This window comes from Leptonychotes weddellii, chromosome 3, assembly GCF_054177405.1.
Source record: "Leptonychotes weddellii isolate Sample4059 chromosome 3, ASM5417740v2, whole genome shotgun sequence".
NCBI lineage: Eukaryota > Metazoa > Chordata > Mammalia > Carnivora > Phocidae > Leptonychotes > Leptonychotes weddellii.
In genome coordinates this window covers 16,743,418-16,763,267 of record NC_138371.1, presented here as the reverse complement: position 1 = coordinate 16,763,267, position 19,850 = coordinate 16,743,418, and positions in this window count along the sequence as shown.

Genomic DNA, 19,850 nt, shown 5'->3' with positions numbered 1-19,850 from the left:
TACAGTTTCCTAAATACAACCAACCATTTCAGACCTCTACGCCTTTGTTTATGCTGTTCCTTCTGCCTGTTTCCAGCATCCTCCTTATTTTCGTGGCTAAGGGGACCTTAAATTTCAGCTCATATTGACTCTGAGAAGTTACCTGGGACTCTACCTCCACTCTTGCATCTTGGTTCACCTCTGTTTTATCAGGTATCACTTTGTACTATAACTGTTTTCCATCATCTATACCAGACTTACAGAGGGTACTTTAGGAATTCCTACACCTAGTACAGTACAAGAGGGGTTTTTTTTGTTTGTTTTTTTGTTTTTTGAATTACCAAAGAACAAACATATCCTTCAGATCATCCTTCTCAAATCTGTGTTAGGCTCCTCTGATTGTAAGGGTTGGAGACCGCCCCCCCAATAGGTTTTATTTATTTATTTATTTATTTATTTATTTATTTATTTATTTATTTTTAAATACACTATTTTTTTTTAAGATTTTATTTATTTATTTGCGAGAGAGAATGAGAGACAGAGAGCACGAGAGGGAGGAGGGTCAGAGGGAGAAGCAGACTCCCCGCTGAACAGGGAGCCCGATGCGGGACTCGATCCCGGGACTCCAGGATCATGACCTGAGCTGAAGGCAGTCGCTTAACCGACTGAGCCACCCAGGCGCCCCCAATAGGTTTTATTTTGATGATGACACTTTAAGACTACACATGGCAAGAAGATGAGTGAACATTTCATAAGAAACAAAGAACAACTAATACTTGTGTATCCTAAGACATAATTTGAAAACTGCAAGGTGACTTAGAATCTTTTTTTTTAAGATTTTATTTATTTATTTATTTATAGCACGAAGGAGGGAGGAGCAGACAGAGTTTCTCAAACAGACTGTGCTGAGTGCAGAGCCCCATGTCAGGCTCGATCTCACTATCCTGAGACCATGACCTGAACCGAAATCAAGAGTTGGAGGCTTAACCTACTGAGTCACCCCAGGCACCCCAGGGTGACAGGACCTTTTTTTTTTTTAAGATTTTATTTATTTATTTATTTGACAGAGAAAGAAACAGCGAGAGAGGGAACACAAGCAGGGGGAGTGGGAGAGGGAGAAGCAGGCTTCCCGCAGAGCAGGGAGCCCAATGCGGGGCTCGATCCCAGGACCCTGGGATCATGACCTGAGTCGAAGGCAGATGCTTAACGACTGAGCCACCCAGGCGCCTCAGGGTGACAGGGCCTTAAGTAAAATTTGTGACAGGGTTATAATTGTCATGCCTTCAACATCAGAAAGGCTTCAATTCCTTGCCATTGTGTAAACTTACCTTGTTTTTTTGATTCTCCTATTCCTGCTGGCAGCCAACCTCTTCAAACTCTTCTCTGAATATTGTTTGTTCTTGATTTTGCCTACTCATGACTTCTGCTTCCTTGTGGCTTCAAAACCACTGACGGGCTACCTCTTTGTATGTTCACTCAGTTTCTCAACCTGTCATCAACTTCCAACTTCTGCATGTCAGTTTCAGCTCCACAAGAGAGTGAATCTGATTGATTCAGTTCAGATATGGTTGATTCTCTTGGGCAAAGTTCTTGTGCCAGGCTACATCATGTTCATCCATTCATTTGTTTATTTAACAAATATACACAGGCCACTAGCCCAACTTCTAGATTGTCTGTCTATAAGGTAGGTGCCAATCCTGATCTAATAGCTCTGTTTGCATAGAGTGAGGACAAGGTCATAGAGTGGTAACAGCATGGAGATCTATATTTAAGAAACTATGGGCTGGGACGCCTGGGTGGCTCAGTCGGTTAAGCATCTGCCTTCGGCTCAGGTCATGATCCCAGGGTCCTGGGATCGAGTCCCGCATCAGGCTCCCTGCTCCGCGGGGAGCCTGCTTCTCCCTCTGCCTCTGTCTCTCTCTCTGTCTCTCATGAATAAATAAATAAAATCTTTAAAAAAAAAAAAAAGAAACTATGGGCTATTGACGTACCGTGCATTCTACCCTTTGGGCACTTCGGGGGAAAAATAATTTGTTTCAGCAAGGCTTTTTTTTTTTTTAAGATTTTATTTATTTATTTGAGAGAGAGAAGGAGAGACAGTGAGAGAGTACAAGTGGGGAGGAGAGGGAGAAGCGGGCTACCCGCAGAGCAAGGAGCCCAATGCAGGGCTTGATCCCAGAACCCTGGGATCACGACCCGAGCCAAAGGCGGACGCTTAACCAACTGAGCCATTCAGGCGCCCCCCAATACTAGGGTTCTTAATTTTGAATTACTTTCAACTATTTCTATCAAAAGACTTGCTGAGGGGTGCCTGGGTGGCTCAGTCGTTAAGCGTCTGCCTTTGGCTCAGGTCATGATCCCAAGGTCCTGGGATTGAGTCCCGCATCGGGCTCCCTGCTCAGCGGGGAGCCTGCTTCTCCCTCTCCCTCTGCTGCTCCCCCTGGTTGTGCTCTCTCTCTCTCAAATAAATAAATAAAATCTTAAAAGAATCCTAGTATTGAGAGAATGATATTTTGTATTACTTATCAGCAAGTGTGTATTTTGCTTGAGATAGGCGTAGAAGGTGATAGTTAACTTGAGGGGGGAGGGGAGCAGAGCTAATTTTAAGATGAAAACTAAAGAGTTGATTCCTGTATGGTTGTCCCACCCTTGCTGCAGGAGCAGCTACGATAAGGTGAAGATTCTGTAGGAAATTCTGTTCCCTAAAACCATGGCATAGATAATTTTAGTGTGGAAGATGTTCTGAGGAAAGAAGCTTAGAATGTTTGATTTTGAGCATGAATTAATGCATAGTTCATAAATTAAATAAACTGATCCACTGAGTAATTGTTGAGATTATCCCCCTAGATGCTGAATCATGTTAGCCAAAAATGGCAATTTGACATTGACATGCTCTTTCCTATTAACAGATCCAGTTTCCTCCCCTTCTCCCTCCCTCCATCCTTCCTTCCTTCTCTCTTTCTTCCTTTCTCTTTTATAGTGGTTTTCTGTTAAAAAATGAAATGCATCATGCACACTTAAGCATATCACATGAATATGTACAGTTTAAAGATTAATAGCCCAATGAATATCCATGCATCCACTACTCAAGTTAAGAAACTGAATATTAAGAGGGTCTCATGTGTTCCCTCTGGGCCCTTCTGCAATCATATCCCCCTCCCTCCACAAAGACAACCTCTACCTGTCTTCTGTGTTAGTTACCTTCTAGTATCTACAATTATCTTTATAATTTTAACACCTCTGTATTCCTCTGCAATATATTGTTTTATTTCATAAAACTGAGTTACATGCACAAAAATGAATCAGTAAGGAGAGTCCCTAGTTGCCATTTTTTTTTCGTAGTTGCTACTTCAGATAAAGGTTCCCAGAAGAAGTTTACAGGACAAAGTCACAAGTGAGTCTATGAAAATTCAGACTCAATAGAATTGGGGCACCTAGCAGTGTCAGCCAAATACTGGCCAGTGGGCAGGGATATGGTCAGAGAGAGTGGGCAACCGTATTTTTCTTTTTCGAAATTCCCACAGCCTACTTTCAGGTCTCAGGAATGGGTCAGAGGAAAACATTTTTACGGGAATGAAATAGATACATTCAGGCAGGAGGACATCAAGGGAAGAGTCAGAACTGCATCCACACTTGATCAAAACAAGCCTCCTGGTGATGCTCCCAACTCCAGAACCGGCTGAAGGTTTCCAGTCAACCAGAAGAACTGTGGGAATGAGTTCCCCCAGAAAGAAGAGATGCAAGCCTGCAATACTGAGGAGGGGGAAGGGGAGGAGGAGGATAACAGTTGAGTGCTTACTCCAAGCCCCGCATGGAGCTAGGCAGTGTCCATGACTGTCTCATGTAATCCTCCTAACAACCTGAGAGGTAGATATTAATATAATGCCTATTGTCCAAATGAAGAAACTGAGCCTCTGAGAAATTAAGTAACTGGTCCAAGGTCACACAGCTGGTGACTTGAAGCCTATGCATTTAATGGAATATTTTCCAGGGACTGAGGTCATGTTATCTGCTGGGAGAGAGATGAAGGGACCAGCGCAGGGGGTGAGCTGATGGGAGCATGCCTGGGCTAGTGAGAGGACTGATAGAAATCATAGTCAATGCTTAATGTGTACTAAGTACCTGCCCCTGTTTTAAGCCCCCTGACATGCATTCACCTGACATGAAATAGAACCCAAATACATAACTGGCACATGAGGGACCAAGCTTTGAGGCTTTGGGGAAGACTTAGAAATACCTTCTGCCTACATTAAACAGGCACAAAAGTCTCAGCTGCACTGTAGATGTTCCTTCTGATCAGAGATAACCATTCCTTCACAATTTATTTATGAAAGGCCTGTTTTCTCCCAAGCACTGTTCTAGCCACTGAGGACATAGTAGAGAACAGAACAGATTCCAGAAGGAGGAGGAAATCCAGAAATATAAAAATAAATAGACACTCAGAAACATCCATATTTTTACCCTCTCATCAACACTATCAGAAAAGGAAAAAGATAAATACTGTTAGATTTGCCACTGGGTACTCCACCACTGTGTCCTCGCTGAATTTCATTTCAGTGTACCTTTACTGTGAACCACTTACGTGCCAGGCACCGTGTGGGGAGGCGCTGGTTGAAAGATGATGGTGACATTTCTATCCTTGAGCATAGTGTGGGAGACAGACAGGTAAGTGGATGATTATATTATAGGTGATTCGTGCTATGCCTGAGGTGTGAACAAAATTCTGTAGGAGCAGAGAAGGGTGACTAATTCTGCCTGCAGGTGTCACATAATGTTTACTGGAGGAGAGGATTAGGACATGGCCAGGTGGAGCCGGGGAGAAAAAGACCAGAGAAGAGTCATTTGTGGCTAAAACGGCCAAGTTTAGAGCTAAGTTCTGAAATAGGGACTGCGCAGGGACAGCCCTGGCCTGGACAGACAATGGTGGGGTGGGGGTGTCCACAGGGATTAATGATCAAGGCTTATGTTGCTACCAGTTAAAATGACTGAGTTGAGGGGCGCCTGGGTGGCTCAGTCGTTAAGTGTCTGCCTTCAGCTCAGGTCATGATCCTGGGGTCCTGGGATCGAGCCCCGCATCGGGCTCTCTGCTCGGCGGGAAGCCTGCTTCTCCCTCTCCCACTCCCCCTGCTTGTGTTCCTGCTCTCGCTATCTCTCTCTGTCAAATAAATAATAAAATATTAAAAATAAAATAAAATAAAATGACTGAGTTGATAAGCAACCCGCCTATTGTTTCCTTATGCAGAAACCGTTCAGATGTCTACCATAGTTTTTCCACTCTTAAGTTCCAGTGTCAGAAAGATTTCAAGCACTGCTGTACACATTAGGGGAGGGAGTTATAAATTGGTACACCCTGTATGGAAGGCAGATTGGCAACATATATCAAAATTACAAATGCTGCATATATCTTGTGACCCAGCAATTTCACTTCTAGGAATTTATCTTCAGATGCCGTCACTCACACATGAAATAACTTATGCACAATTATGTATCACATCATTGTACTAGCAAAAGACTGGAAACAAATGTTCATCAAGAGTGGATTGGTAAAATAAATTATGATTTCTCCTTAAAAGGAGATACTGTTCGTTGTAAATAAATAAATAAATAAATAAAGTAGCTGTTTGCATACCGTTTGGAATGACAGTCAAATGAAAAAAAGCAAGGGGCCAGAACCATTCGTATATAATGGGAATGGAGAGAATTCGAGGCCTCTGTGGAGTGTTCCAATGAATAAAGAACCCTGGACTTCCCTGCCTCCAGACTTCTTGTGATATGTGGTGCAAAACTCTTTACTGTTTGAGTCAGCTGAGAAGGAGCATTCTGTGACTTGTAGCCAAAAGCATCCAGGCACATAATTCTGAGGTCTGCAGAGGTCTTTATTCCAGAGGACCTGGAATAATGCAGAAGAGGGAGTTAAATCTGTAACTTGCAGATATTTTATTTTAACTTCATTTTAACTTCAGTGGGAACTCCCAAGTGCTTCCTCCCTCTGGGTATTCTGAACTCCGGGCCTCAGAGCAGCCAGTCATTCACGTAAAGCTGTGGGGATTTCTGTGCAGAGATGCAATCTGGCAGGATTCAAACTGCCTGGTTTCTTTTTTAATGCAACCTGATCAAAGCAAAAAAGTCAAAAGCCTGGTAGAATCTATTTGCAGTCAGGGGCCAAGAGGGCAATGCACTGAATACTAGAATCAAACCTTATACCATGGAATTCAAACAGCCATTCTCTGCCCACAGGAGGACCCAGATAATCCAGACTTGCTGTGGTGACTGTAGAGGTGATGAGTCTAGATCAAGCCGTGTGGTCTGAGAACTTGTCCATACAGCTGGAATTGTCCTGTCAGTATCATTCAGACAATTTTAAGGACTCACTGTAACTCATTTGTCCATTTTTTTCAAGAAAAATATTTTGCCCCTGTACTCTATTAGGTGCTAGGGATACAATGGTGAGCAAAATAGAAATGGCCTTGCCCTTATTGATTTATAGTCTAGAGGAGGGGGTGGCAATTAGTTGAGTAATTATCAAATTAGGTGTATAATTACAACTGAGCTGAGTATTATAGAGGAAGGGTTCTTGGTAGATAAGAGTGGTTATCTATATTAGAGTGGTATCAGGGAAGGCCTGCCTGAGGAAGTGACATTTGAGCTAACATCTGAAGAATGAGTGGGAGTTAACTAGGTGATGTGAGAGAAGGGCGTTCCAGGCAGAAGGAACAGTTCCTGCAAAGGCCCAGGGTGATGGGGGGCGGGGGAGCAGAACACTCAAGAACTGGAAAAAGATCAGTGTGGTTGGAGAGCAGAGTGACAAGGGTGTGTTGGGAGGTGAGACTGGAGCCCGGTAAGACAAGGCCAAGAGACATGTAAAGTATTTTTATAAGATCAGTGGAAAACCCTATGTGGCATAGAGTCTTAGTTGTCCCCCAATATCCATTTTCCCTCTATTCTTTTGGAATTTGAACCCCAGAGTTTTGGCTAGATACATGCCAATTAAAGACCATTTCCCAGATTTCTTTGCATATAGATTTACCCATGTGACCATGTCTGACTAATAGGTTGTGAGCAGAAGGGCAGGCTTCCATTTCCTCCTATTTTCTTCTCTCTGGCTAGAGTATAGACTTATGGTCCGGGCTGGAGGAGCTATTCTAGACCATGAGATGGACGCCATATGCTGAGGACAGCAAAGCAACAAGATAGAGGGAAGCCGTATCCCCATCACCATGGAGCAGCCATAGTCCTGGACTGTTAGACTATATGCGACAAATTGATAAACTTCTAACTTGTTTAAACTACAGCTTTTTGGTCTCTATCATAGAAGTTATACCTATATTCTTAGTGATTGTTAGGGTCCGGATGTTTTGTTTTGTTTTGTTTTTAAAGATTGTATTTATTTATTTGACAGAGAGAGACACAGCGAGAGAGGGAACACAAGCAGGGGGAGTGGGAGAGGGAGAAGCAGGCTCCCCGCGGAGCAGGGAGCCCGATGCGGGACTCGATCCCAGGACCCTGGGATCATGACCTGAGCTGAAGGCAGTCGCTTAACCAACTGAGCCCCCCAGGCGCCCAAGGGTCCGGATGTTTTTATCTCCCCCAAATTCATATGTTGAAATCCTAACCCCTACTGGTATTAGGAGGTAGGGCCTTTGCGAAGTGATTAGTAGGTCATGAGGGTAAAGCCCTCAGGGGTGGCACTGGTGCCCCTACAAAAGGGACTCTAGTGAGCGCTCTTACCCCTTCTGCCCTGTGAAGACAACGAGAAGACTGTCATCTATGAACAAAGAAGTAGGCTCTCACCAGACACCAAATCTGCCAGCACCTAGATCTTGGACTTTGCACCCTCCAGAACTGTGAGGAATAACATGTTTGTTGTTTAAGCCACTAGTCTGGTATTTTTGCTACAGCAACCCAAATGGACTAAGACCTTAACTTAGTAAAAGAGTCTTCGTGGATGTAATTAAGTTAAAAATCTTGAGATGAGATCCTCCTGGATTTTAAATGGGCCCCCAATCCAATATCATATGTCTTTTACAAGAGAAAGGGAGAGACAGACTCTGAGAGCCAGAGAAGGTGGTACGAAGACAGAGGCAGAGGTTAGAGTGAAGTGTCTACAAACCAAGGAATGCCAAGTATTGTCAGCAACTACTAGAAGCCAGGAAAGAGACACGGAACAAATTCTCCCTCAGAGTCTCCAGAAGGAACCAACCTGCTAACACCTTGAGTCCGGACTGTCAGAGAGAAATACGTGTTGTTTGAAGCCAGCAAGTCACAGGAAACTACTACCACTACTGAATCCAGATTAAATATCCCAATTTGAGCGTGATCCCAGAAACCACCATAGAGTTCCAATACCCTCTGCATAAGGGATGTGTAACGGGAAATTGGAGCGGAAAGAGATAGCAGTCTTAATTAATTTGGGTTCAAATATCATTTTTTCAAATTTTAGAAAAAGTGTGTAACTCCCTGACTACCTCATTGGGCCCTTCCCAGGAAATTGGAAGGGTCTGGCCAAGTGAGAGTCCCTGAGGCTGACATTTAATAAGTTTTACAGGAGAGCTACCTCTGTGTAGGAGGCAGTGTGGTGTTATAAAGACAAACACAAGAACCAGATGGCCTGGGTTCAAATCCCAGTTTTGTGACTATTTAGTTGTTGACTTCAGAGAAATTACTTAACCTTTCTGTTCCTCAGTTTCTCTGTCTGTAAAATATGAATGATAAAAGCAATATCTGCCTCATAGGGTTATTGACCCAGTTAAGTAACATGATACATATAAAGTGCCTGATACATGTGACACACATAGAATAGTACATGCCCCCATGGTAAGAACTCAATACATATTAGCCATTTTATGATTTACTAGGCAAGGCATTGTACTAGGCATTGGGGTATAAAGGCAAATGAGAAATGGTCCTTGCCTTCAAGAAGCTCACCATCTATAGAGGAAGTAGATGTACAAAGTGATGATAGTACAATGCTTTATTTATTTATTTATTTATTTATTTATTTATTTTAATAGTACAATGCTTTAAATGCAACGAGATGGATGCTCTGTATCCCAGATGTTATGGGAACATAGAGGAGGATCCTCAACCTAGCTTGGCAGGTTATAGGGGTCATTCAAGGAAGGCTTCCTGGAGAGGGTGACATCTGATTTGAGTTTCATTATGTTTTTACAACAGGATGATTTACTGAGCTATATTAATTTTTATAGTTTTTTTTTTAGTTTATTGATTTAAATATTTATAGAATACCTCTTCTTTGCCAGGCATTGTTCTAGGTGCTGGAAATACTATAATGAACAAAACTATCAAAAAGCCCTGACCTTACTTATTTTGAAATGTATTTAAGAAAATAAGTTGGATAGAGGAATAGATATGTGATAAAGCAAATGTAGTAAAAGGTTAATTATAGACTGTAGATGGCAAATATATGGATTTTCACTGTATGATTCTTCCATTCTGTATTATTAGAAAATTTTCATAAAAGAAATATTGGTAAAAACAAATATCTGCAGGCGCCTGGGTGGCTCAGTTGGTTAAGTGACTGCCTTCGGCTCAGGCCATGATCCCGGAGTCCTGGGATTGAGTCCCGCATCGGGCTCCCTGCTCAGTGGGGAGCCTGCTTCTCCTTCTGACCCTCTCCCCTCTCATGCTGTTTCTCACATTCTCTCTCTCTCAAATAAGTAAAATCTTTAAAAAAAAAAAACCCCAAATATCTGCATAATCGAACACTAAACATCCATTAAAAGTATTATGGCAGAAGATTTATTCTAATAGAAAGATGAATATTATCTATTATAAACAAAACATCCAAAACAGTAGTTATAGTTTGATCTAGCTTTATTTATGTGTATACAGAAGAATTAAAACTGCGAACAGCACATGCAGAGGTCCTGGGCAGAAGTTTTTTCTGGAGGGTGTGAGAAACTGCAAAGAGTCAACTAAGACCAGAGAGGAGTAAGGGAGGTAAAAGGTAGTAAATGAAGCCATAGAGGTCATGGGCAGGGGCAAGGTTAATTGGGCTCTTTTGGTTATCTATTTCTACATAAGAAATGATCTCAAATTTGTTGGCTCAAAACAGCAACCATTTCACAACTTGTGGGCCAGGAATTTGGACAGGACTCAAATGGATGATTTTTCTGCTCCATGTGGCATCAACTGAGGTCACTCAGCGGTAGTCAGATGGCAGATGTGTTAGTCTGTAGGGTCCAAAATGGCTTCACTGTCATGTCTGGTGTCTTGGTGGGGATGACTGGAAGCTGCACCCCTTTTTCTCTCCATGTAATCTCAGGGTTTTTCCATGTGGTCTCTCCAGCAGAGTAGTTGGACTTCCTATATAGTGGCTCAAAGTTCCAAGAGCAAATATTTCAAGAGACAGGAAATAGCAGTTGCCAGTCTTTTAAAGGCCTGGCCCCAGAAATGGGCACAGTGGCACCACTGCCATATTCAGAGTCATAATGGAGCCCACCTAGATTCAAGGGGTTGGGGGTGGCCACCAATGCACCTCTCAATGAGAGGAGTGTCAAAGAATTTGTGGCCATCTTTAATCTACCACATAAGCCCTTAGAGGTCATAGCAAGGACTTTGGCCTTTACTGTGAACAAACAGGAGGCCACTGGAGGGTTTGAAGGAGAGGAGTAACATGATCTGGCCTCCATTTAGCAGAACTACTCTAGCTGTCATTTTGAGAATAAATTGTAGGGAAGGAAGAAGTAGGAAGACCAGTTAGGAGTCTGTTGCAATAAACCAAGCAAGAGATGATGGTGGCTTGGGCCAAGGTGGAGAGAGAGGAGTCATGAGATGTGGTGGAATTCTGGATATTTTGAAGACAGAACTATCGAGATTTGCTGATGGATTATATATGGGTGTGAAATAAAAAGAGGAGTAAAGGATAACCCCGAAGCTTTTGCTCTAACCAATGAGTAGACTAGAATGGCTGTTAACAGAGATGGGGATGACAGCAGGAGTAGTTTGGGGGGTATCTATCAGGAGCTGATTTTTGACACATGAAGATGCTATACATCCAAGTGGGGATCTCAAGTAGGCAATGTGTATGTGTGTGTGTTTGCCTTTTCCATGGGATGAAATTCTATAGGATGACGATTTTGTCTATTTTGTTCACTGTCTGGCATGTAATGCCACTTCATAAATATTTATTTGTTGAATACGTAAAATTCATATGTTACTACAAGTTATTTCACATAATCGGACAGTATCACAAGTTGATGAGAATGTGGAGCCATAGGAACTCCCATTGCTGGTGGAGGCTGTGAACTAGTACAACTCCTTAAGAGAACAATTGAACAATATCTAGCAAAGTTGAAAATATATGTGCCCAATACCCCAGAAATTTCACTACCGGATATAGTCCTAGAGAAATGACTGCACATGTACACCAGAGATATATAAAATATAACAACATTGTGTGTAATCAAACAATTGAAAACAACCTAAATATCAGTCACCAGGAGATCATATAAATAAAATTTACTCACACAGTGAAATGTTATGCAGTAGCAAAGACCAACATCAACAAGGATAAATCTTATAAACTTAATGTAAAGCAAAAAACAAGTTTCGGATTAATATAGCATGGTTTCACTTGTATAAAGCTAAAATATGGACCAACTGCCCCTCAAAAGATAGACAGAAAAATACCTAGATACATAGATAGAGTATAGGATTCTAAGATGTCTCCGTGAAGATGTCTCCATGAAGCCAGACAGGAAGTTTTCTCCAGCTGGTCAAAGAAGTGAAAATAAGAGACATTTCAAGTGTGATAAGGTTTCGATGCACAATTACTGACTTGTGGGCCACCTCCAGGAGCCGAGAGCAGCCTCCAGCGAACAGCCAGCAAAGAAACGAGGACTTCAGTCCTCTAACTGCCAAGAACTGCCCACAACCTAAATGAGCCTAGAAGCGAACTCTTGCCCAGAGCCTCCAGATAAGAAAACCTCCCCCTTAATCGGCCTTGTAAAATTCTAAGTAGAGAACCAAGCCAAGCCTGCCTCGACTTCTGTCCTACAGAAGCAAGCCAATGAATAGATGTTGTTTTAAGCCTCTAAATGTGTAAGTTCGTGGTAATTATTATACAGCAATAACACACACACACACACACACACTTGCTTAATCAAGATCTACATATGTAATAAGAGAATAAAGAAATGTATGGAAAAGACAAGCACCAAATCCAGAATGTTGTTTATTCTCTTGGGTGGTTGGTGGTAGGGAAGGGACTGTTGGGGAGGAGAAATAAGGGGATTAAACTGCAGGCAATATTTTATTTGAACTAGGAGGTTGATATATTATTTTTTATACTTTTTGTGTCTCACATATTTTATAACCATTTTAAAGATTCCTGACCCTCAGTCATAGCCTAGAAAAAGTAGAGATGACAGACTTTGAGGTGCCCTTTGGGATTGGACAATTAGTTCCCCTAAAGGACAGTGCTAGACACATTTTGTTTTCTGGAAATATCTTGTCACCTTTGGGAGGAGGATGAAGTCCCCATAACAACTAAGATCGAATTTCCCTCCACCTGGTAGGAGTGTGCTAGAAGTTGGATTTAATTTACCAAAAGAAAAAAGAAAAAAAAATTTCCACACACTCAAATTTGTGTTGAATGAATGAATGAATGAATGGAAAGATGAATTATGAATGGATGTCCAAGTCCCATAGATTCACCATCAACATTGTGTATTTAGGGGCACCTGGTAGACTGAGTCAGTTAAGCATCTGACTTCAGCTCAGGTCACCATCTCAGGGTTCTGGGATTGAGCCCCACATAGGCTCCCTTCTCCACAGGGAGTGTGCATGTCCCTCTGCCCCTTCCACCGCTGCTCGTACTCTCCCTCAAATAAATAAATAAAATCTTAAAATAAAAAAAAAAGATTGTGTTTGGACCACAGAGTAGGATAGGAAAATATTGTCCCATTGAAGAATAATCCACAAACAATCTGAGAGTAAATAACCTCAGAGTTTAAAAAAAAAAAAGGACAGATATGAACCATGTGGTAACTGAAAATTTTGGTTTGACTGGCGCCCCAACCCCTCCCCTGAGAGCTCCTCAGAGGCAAGCCAGACAAGGAGTTCTGGAGTCCTAGACAAGAATCCTGGGGCAGCTGAAAGCTCAAAGCCATCCCTACCCCAGACCCCCAGAGACACTGTGCTAATGGCCCTGATGATAAATGATTCTGTATTGGCCACAGTTGCCTCTTACACCAGTTGGAGGCAAACTTGATGCAGAAGCATGATGGAGGGTAAAGCATCGGATTTCTTATCTGAGCAGGAAGCTGATACCTAAGGAATGCAACCTGGCAGCAGTCCAGAAAGAAGACTTGACGATTGTGCAGGCTGTAGGGAAATGGCTTCCCCGTCCCAAGGCTTTTACTCTGAGGAAGGGCCACTGGGAGCTGATGAACTGCAATCACCAGCTATGGTTTGGACAGGGAGGTCTGAGGAATCTAGTAGGAAATAGGCCTTGGGTCAGAATCCAGGCCGGGTCAACCATGTCTCTTCCAGATTTAGTCCTTCATGTCAGAGACTACCCTCCTTGGTTTAAGACCAAACATGTACTTCTCTGAAGTTACCAACAAATTTCCAGAAGGAAGTTCATTAGGCAGGATTGTTTTGCTGGCAAATATTAGGTTTGCAACTCAAATTACCTTAAAATTCGGAAAACAAAGTGGGGAGGAAGGGCATTTACTGGATTATAGACCTATATCAGGCCCAGCTGGATCCAGCAGCTAGAATCACACCAGGAATGTCTCCCTCCATCTGTTGACTCTTTCCCTGTGCTTTCATTCAGATGACCTCTCTCCATGAGGGGGCCAGCATCTCAAGGCTTTCATCCCACCAGCTGAGCAACCTCAGAAGGGAAAAAAGCGCCTCATTCCCAGTAGTTCTAGAAAAACTTCAAGAATTGAGTCTCATTGGACTGGTTTGGGTCACCAGCCCATACCTGATCCATTGGGACCAGGACAGCCGCTGGTTGGGTTTGTCCTGAATGTAGGCAGGCAAAAACCACATGGATTGGGAGTGTGGGAGAAGGGGTTTCCTAAAGGTAAATAAGGGTATTTTTTTTTTTTTTACCAGAGGATGCTTGGCTAGCAGCAACCACAGTGGGGCAAAACAGAAAGAACAGGTGGGATCTAGCCATCTGCCAGAATTTTCTTCTCCCTCCTAATAATTTCTGATAGTGATGCCGCCTTAAGTCCACCCGAAGAAATTATGATTCCATGGGTCTGAGGTAGAGTCCAGAAATTGTATTTTTACAAAGTTCCCCCAGGTGGTTCTGCTGAGCAGAGTAGTTTAGGAACTACTAATTAATCTAGTGGACAAACTTCTTACTCTGCTCCCCACCCAAAATCAAAAGTGAGTATATGTGGGGCTGTAGCTTATAACATTAGAACTGCCTTTTTACTCAGAGGAGGTAAAAATAAAGGATTATCTTTATATTTTGAGATCAGGGAGATGAAAGTGTAAATTAATGAACCTGTTTCAAAGCCCATCCCCCACCTGCCCCTAATCCCAGACAAATAGGAAATAGACAGAAGTGGCTCCTAAGATGTTGGGCCAGTTAACAGACCCACTGGGGCTCTTCACGCACACAGTAACTCAGTAACCCTCCTGCTCCAAGGGTGGGAGCCTGTACCTGCGAAGTGGGAGTTGCTGAGGCCTGGCTCTGCCTTGCAAAAAGTGCCTATCATCATCCCAGCTTGGGGTCAGACAGGGAAGGCCATGGACTGGAGAGAACCCAATACGAGGCAGAGGAACTGGACCTTAGTTAACTTGATTTTGAGTCCCTGCCAGTAGTTCCTTACCCTTGAGAATTCAGGACAAGCTGGAGATGGATTAGCTACAACGGTGGAAGGTGGCGGGGGTGGGGGGGGGGAATGGGCAGGATTAGTGAACTTGTCCAATCCCATCCTACATAGCTGATCATAGGACACTGATCAATTTACTAGTATTGCTCATGTCTCTATCATCTCTGTTGTATGTTCTTTGAAGACTGAAGCCCTACCTCACATTTTTTCCTGGTCCCAGCACCTAGCCCAGTACCTCATAGGCTACAATTTCTCAAGCAGTTTTTGCTAATGCGGATTTTAGAACTTTGTAGAACACTTTCTCAAAGCCCTTGAAAACTGGAACTGACCCTACATGGAGTCTTTAGAACTTTGGAAAGACAGCAGGGTATAGGATGAGTAGCCAGAGCATGCCCCCTGAAAAGCACAGTCAGAACGTAGGGCCAAGATGGTGCCTGGCAATAGCAGGTACACAGAGGCTCACAAAAAAAAAAAATATATATATATATATATATATTTAAGATTTTATTTATTTATTTGAGAGAGAGAGCATGAGTGAGGGGGGGGGGGGAGGGAGAAGCAGACTCCCCGCTGAGCAGAGAGCCTGATGCAGGGCTCAATCCCAGGGCTCCAGAATCATGACCTAGGCTGAAGGCAGACACTTAATCAACTGAGTCACCCAGGAGCCCCGAGGCTCACAAAATTAATGAGACCTACACTGGACCAGAGATGGGGACCAGCACCTGGTATGTTGTCAGGTCTTTGTGACCTCAGGAATCAAATCAAGCCAACCCCCCAGGGGACAGTCTGAATAGGATACCTGCCAGTACAATAGCCAAAAAGAAAGGATGGTGTCAATTTAGGTCTCAGCCAAACCCAAAGAAATGATGGTACTGTCCTGGCTTTAATGAAGAATGTTCTTAATGAGGAAAAAGCAAAACAAAACATGGTAACGGAACAGGTCAAGCAAACCTCTCCTGCTCTGTAAAAATAATGGTGACAATGTAATTTGTAATAACCCACATTTTATGAACACCAAGCACCATGCCCATGGAATATACAAGCATTGTGGAGCATTGTGAAAGTCAATAAAATCTTTTTTTGGGTTTTTTTTCCAAGATTTTATTTATTTGAGAGAGAGAGAGCATGCAAGAGAGATCATGAGCAGGGGGGAGAGGCAGAGGGAGAAGCAGGCTCTCCGCTGATCAGGGAGCCCCATGTGGGCCTTGATCCTGGGGTCCTGGGACATGATCTGAGCTGAAGTCAGATGCTTAATCGACTGAGCCACCCAGGTACTCAGATTCAATAAAATCTTACAACAACCCTGCGATGGTCTACTTTCATAGACCTCAAAAGAATTAAGAAATTGTCCCAAGTCTCCCAGCTTGTAAGTGGAGGGGCTGTATTCGAACCCAGACCTGCATGACTCTAGAACCCATATAGGAACCCCTACACTGTCTGTCTCTTTTAAAGTGACAAATATATTCTGTGCTATTTCTGAAATAGTCAGATCTCTTCTTGGCTCCTCCCTCTGCTAACAAAGGAATCTGGCCAGTGAGCCCCTTATTCAATCCCACAGGGGGCCTGGACCCCAGGGCTCTGACTCTCTCAAGAGACAGCTCTTAGAACTCCAGGGCCCCTGAATGATTCCTGTATTTTGAGATAAGAAAGGCTCTCATGGTCACGACTGGAGTCTACGGACCAAGTACCCAGCTTGGGTTATTGGATCAGAAGAAAGCCCATCTTGGGGCAGAGAGGCGAAGGCTGTGTGCGGATCCAGGGAACATCTGAGCTCGAGTTCCCAAAGGCCCTCCTTTTCCCCAAGAGTCTCCAAGAGCAGGGTTTAAAGACCTCACTGGGGCTAGGCCAGGGTGGAGGGAGGCCCCTCCCTCAGGGCTCTGCGGTCTGTGCTCACAGAGTGGAACTGAGACATAGGAGGACAAGGAAAAGGACCTGGAATGAGATGAAGACCCAGTCACAGCAGCGGCTGCAAGCCACCTGCCTGGTTGAGATGGAAACACTGATTCCAGCTCCAGCCCCCAGACAGGCTAAGAATATCCCAGAAAAGCAACAGCCACCACCCCCGCCCTTCTTGATCTGCTCCCTCATCTGGAGTGCTATGCAGGGTGCCAGCAGGGGCAGGGAGGAGACAGAATGGGGGTGACGCTTGGGGTAGGCACGAAAGTGGGGGGAAGGGCCTTGGTGGGGGCAGGACAAAGTGAACTGAGAAATAAAGCTACTGAAGGGAGCTGGAAGGATTGGAAAGAGAGAGCTGTGCTCGGGGGGGCGACAAAGGAGATGAAGGCAGGAGCTGGGGGATTGGGGAGAGAAGATCCAGGGGTGAGGATGAGGAGGGCTGGCATTGGTAACCTGAAAGGGAGACCAAGGCTTTATTAAGGAAGGAGGCAGAGCCTATGGCAAGGAAAAGGAGCCCCCAGCTCACCCTCATCCTCCCCCGACCCCTAAGCCTGGGCCTCCAGCATCTCAGCATCAGTCCCCTCTCTCCCTGACTCAGGGCACTTCTTCTTCATCGATGCTTTCCACCCCCATTCTCTGTTCTAAGAAACCTCTATTTGGCCTCCTCGGTTAAGTCCTTCTAGCAAGGAGCCTGCTGGAATGGGAAGGATGGGAGAGAACGTAGGGTCTCCCTCCTGACCGTGGGCAGTATCTCCTTTGTCAGGTTCATGTCTTCTCTCTGCTCATCCCCTGTCCCCACTCCCCACTGTTGCCTGGGGTAGGCTTCTCCCTCCACTGCCCCCCTCCACCCCAGCTCTCCTGGGCTAAGGTCTTTGGGAGAGGGAAGGAAGGCTGGGCAGGTGCATATCCTCCTCCTTTGCACACCTCAGGAGCTGAGACCCTGGGGTCGGGATACTGGATCAGTGAAGGGGTGGGGGCAGCAGGATCCAGACATTCAGATGTCCAGGCTGAGTCTCCACACAGGCTGTTCTAAGAACCTTCCTTGTCATCAGCCTCTCTGTAGGGGCCCCTTGAAGACATAGGATGCAATGACTGTAGGTTGTGGGGCCTCTAGCCTTATTGTTTACTGGGGAGACCCTGGACCACCTTGGCATCCCATCCTTTGTCTCATAACTTTTCAGGGACCCCGATAAAGCCTGGAGGGACCTAGGGAGGTTTGCATGACTGTGAACTTGAGCACCTCCCCCTCGTCTCCTGGGCTGAACCGCAGAAGACCTCACGGATGTCGTGCACACAAAGCCTGAGCCCATCAGGCAGAAACAGACTAGGGAGAACCAGACAGGGCTGGAGCTAGAAAATGAAACAGATTCATAGCATGGGTTTTATTTAGAGTCAGAATTGTAGAATTGGAAGAGGCTTTAGGAATCTTCTTTTTTTTTTTTAAGTCCAATCCCCAGGATGTTATCTGATGTCTTTAATATTCATTTTGTCCAATAATGAAAGTAACATATATATAGAATCCCTGCATTTTAATAGGAAGAAAAGGAGGCCCAGAGAGCTGAAATGACTAGAACCCCTACCTCCTGCTTCCTAGACTATGGTCTCTCCAAGAAGGAGATTAAAACAGCCAAAGGGCAGAGCAGTCTGAGTGCGTTCCCTGGAGATGTTCCCTTAAAGATGGGGCTCATCTTCCCAGGGTGGGTCAGTGAAGGGCTCATCTCTAAGGCAGAGTTGGTGGTAATCCTCATTGATAAGGCTGCGTTCCTACACAGGCTGATACCCCGGTCTAAGCCTTCCAATTCTTGGTCTAGGCCTACAGATCTTGCCTTAAAGAGCCTGCAGGAATAACCATTTATCTGGACAGGGCACTGTTCTAGGTAACCTACCGAGTGATGGAGATAGACAAGGAGCCTGGCCTGGGTGGGGGGATCTCAGCTAAGGGGAGTGTAATACAGCCAGCCCTGTCCCAGAGGGGCACACACATCCATGAGAAATGGACAGATGAGAAGTGACATACAGATCCTAATACAGATAAATGAATCAATCAGAATATAGACCCTAAACATCACCCACCTAGAAAAGTACACTTGCAGATGTGGTGTGGAAGGCACTGCCCTTCTGTAAAGCCTACCTTCTCCCTGGATTCTTTCTGGTTTCACTATGGTTATTCGCCTTGGCCTCCACCCTCTCTCCTCCATTAATTTTTTTTTAATAACAGAAATGTTGTTATTTTTTTATGAATCTGTTTTGACTATTTTGTCTGCTTCCTTTAAAAATTCCATCCATATTCATTTTGCACATCTTTGACTCAGGACTCAGAGCCCAGCCCGTAAACAAGTTGTTATGTAGCAGCTGCTGTTGGGGAAAGAGATTAGAAAGACTCATGTCAGGAAGAGCACTAGGTCCCTTGCAATCAGTCCAAATAGGCTTCTTGGAGGAAGTGATTTTCAAGAGCTTGACAGAAGAAGGCAAGGTAGTGGTTTGAGGAAGGGTTCTGGCCCAATGGTAGGAGCTCAGAGATTCGAGAGGGATAACCAAAGTAGGAGGGTGGAAAGTGTGAGCCAGAGAGAGGGACCGATGTGGGACAGGTGAAGCATAAGAAGGGAAGTAAGACCTTTTAAGGCACCTGTTTGGGGACCCTGAAGCAGGGAAGAGAATTCTTGATTCTGACCCAGAGGAAACTAGGAGGTCACAACTGAGCCTGGAGTGGGGGTACCATGGTGGTGACATCTGTGGGAATTGCATAGATAGAAGATCTTGTCCTACGTGACACCAGTAATAGGCCTCACGTCAATGAGGGACTCCTGGGAGTAGAGCTGGGAGGACCCACGTGCCATTCAGATAGATCCACATGGTTCTGCTAGGGCAACTCAGTCTCTATGGGACCTGTCCTTAACTACTGGTGAGCCTACTGTTCCTTGGGTGTCAGAAGGCTGACTCAGAAGGCCTTGTAGGAGGAAGTGGGACCAATTTCAGGAGCTGAAAAGAGGGAACATTTTTTGCAACTAAGGAGAGAAAGAGAGGTTGGATAGGTCAGCTCAGGCTGCAAGGGAATAATGATCAGATCTCAGGGGAGCAGGAGACACCCTGCTGAGAAGTGCGCATTGGGTGCTGAGTCAGGAAGGGGGTACAAGACTGTGTGTGTAGGGGGTAAAG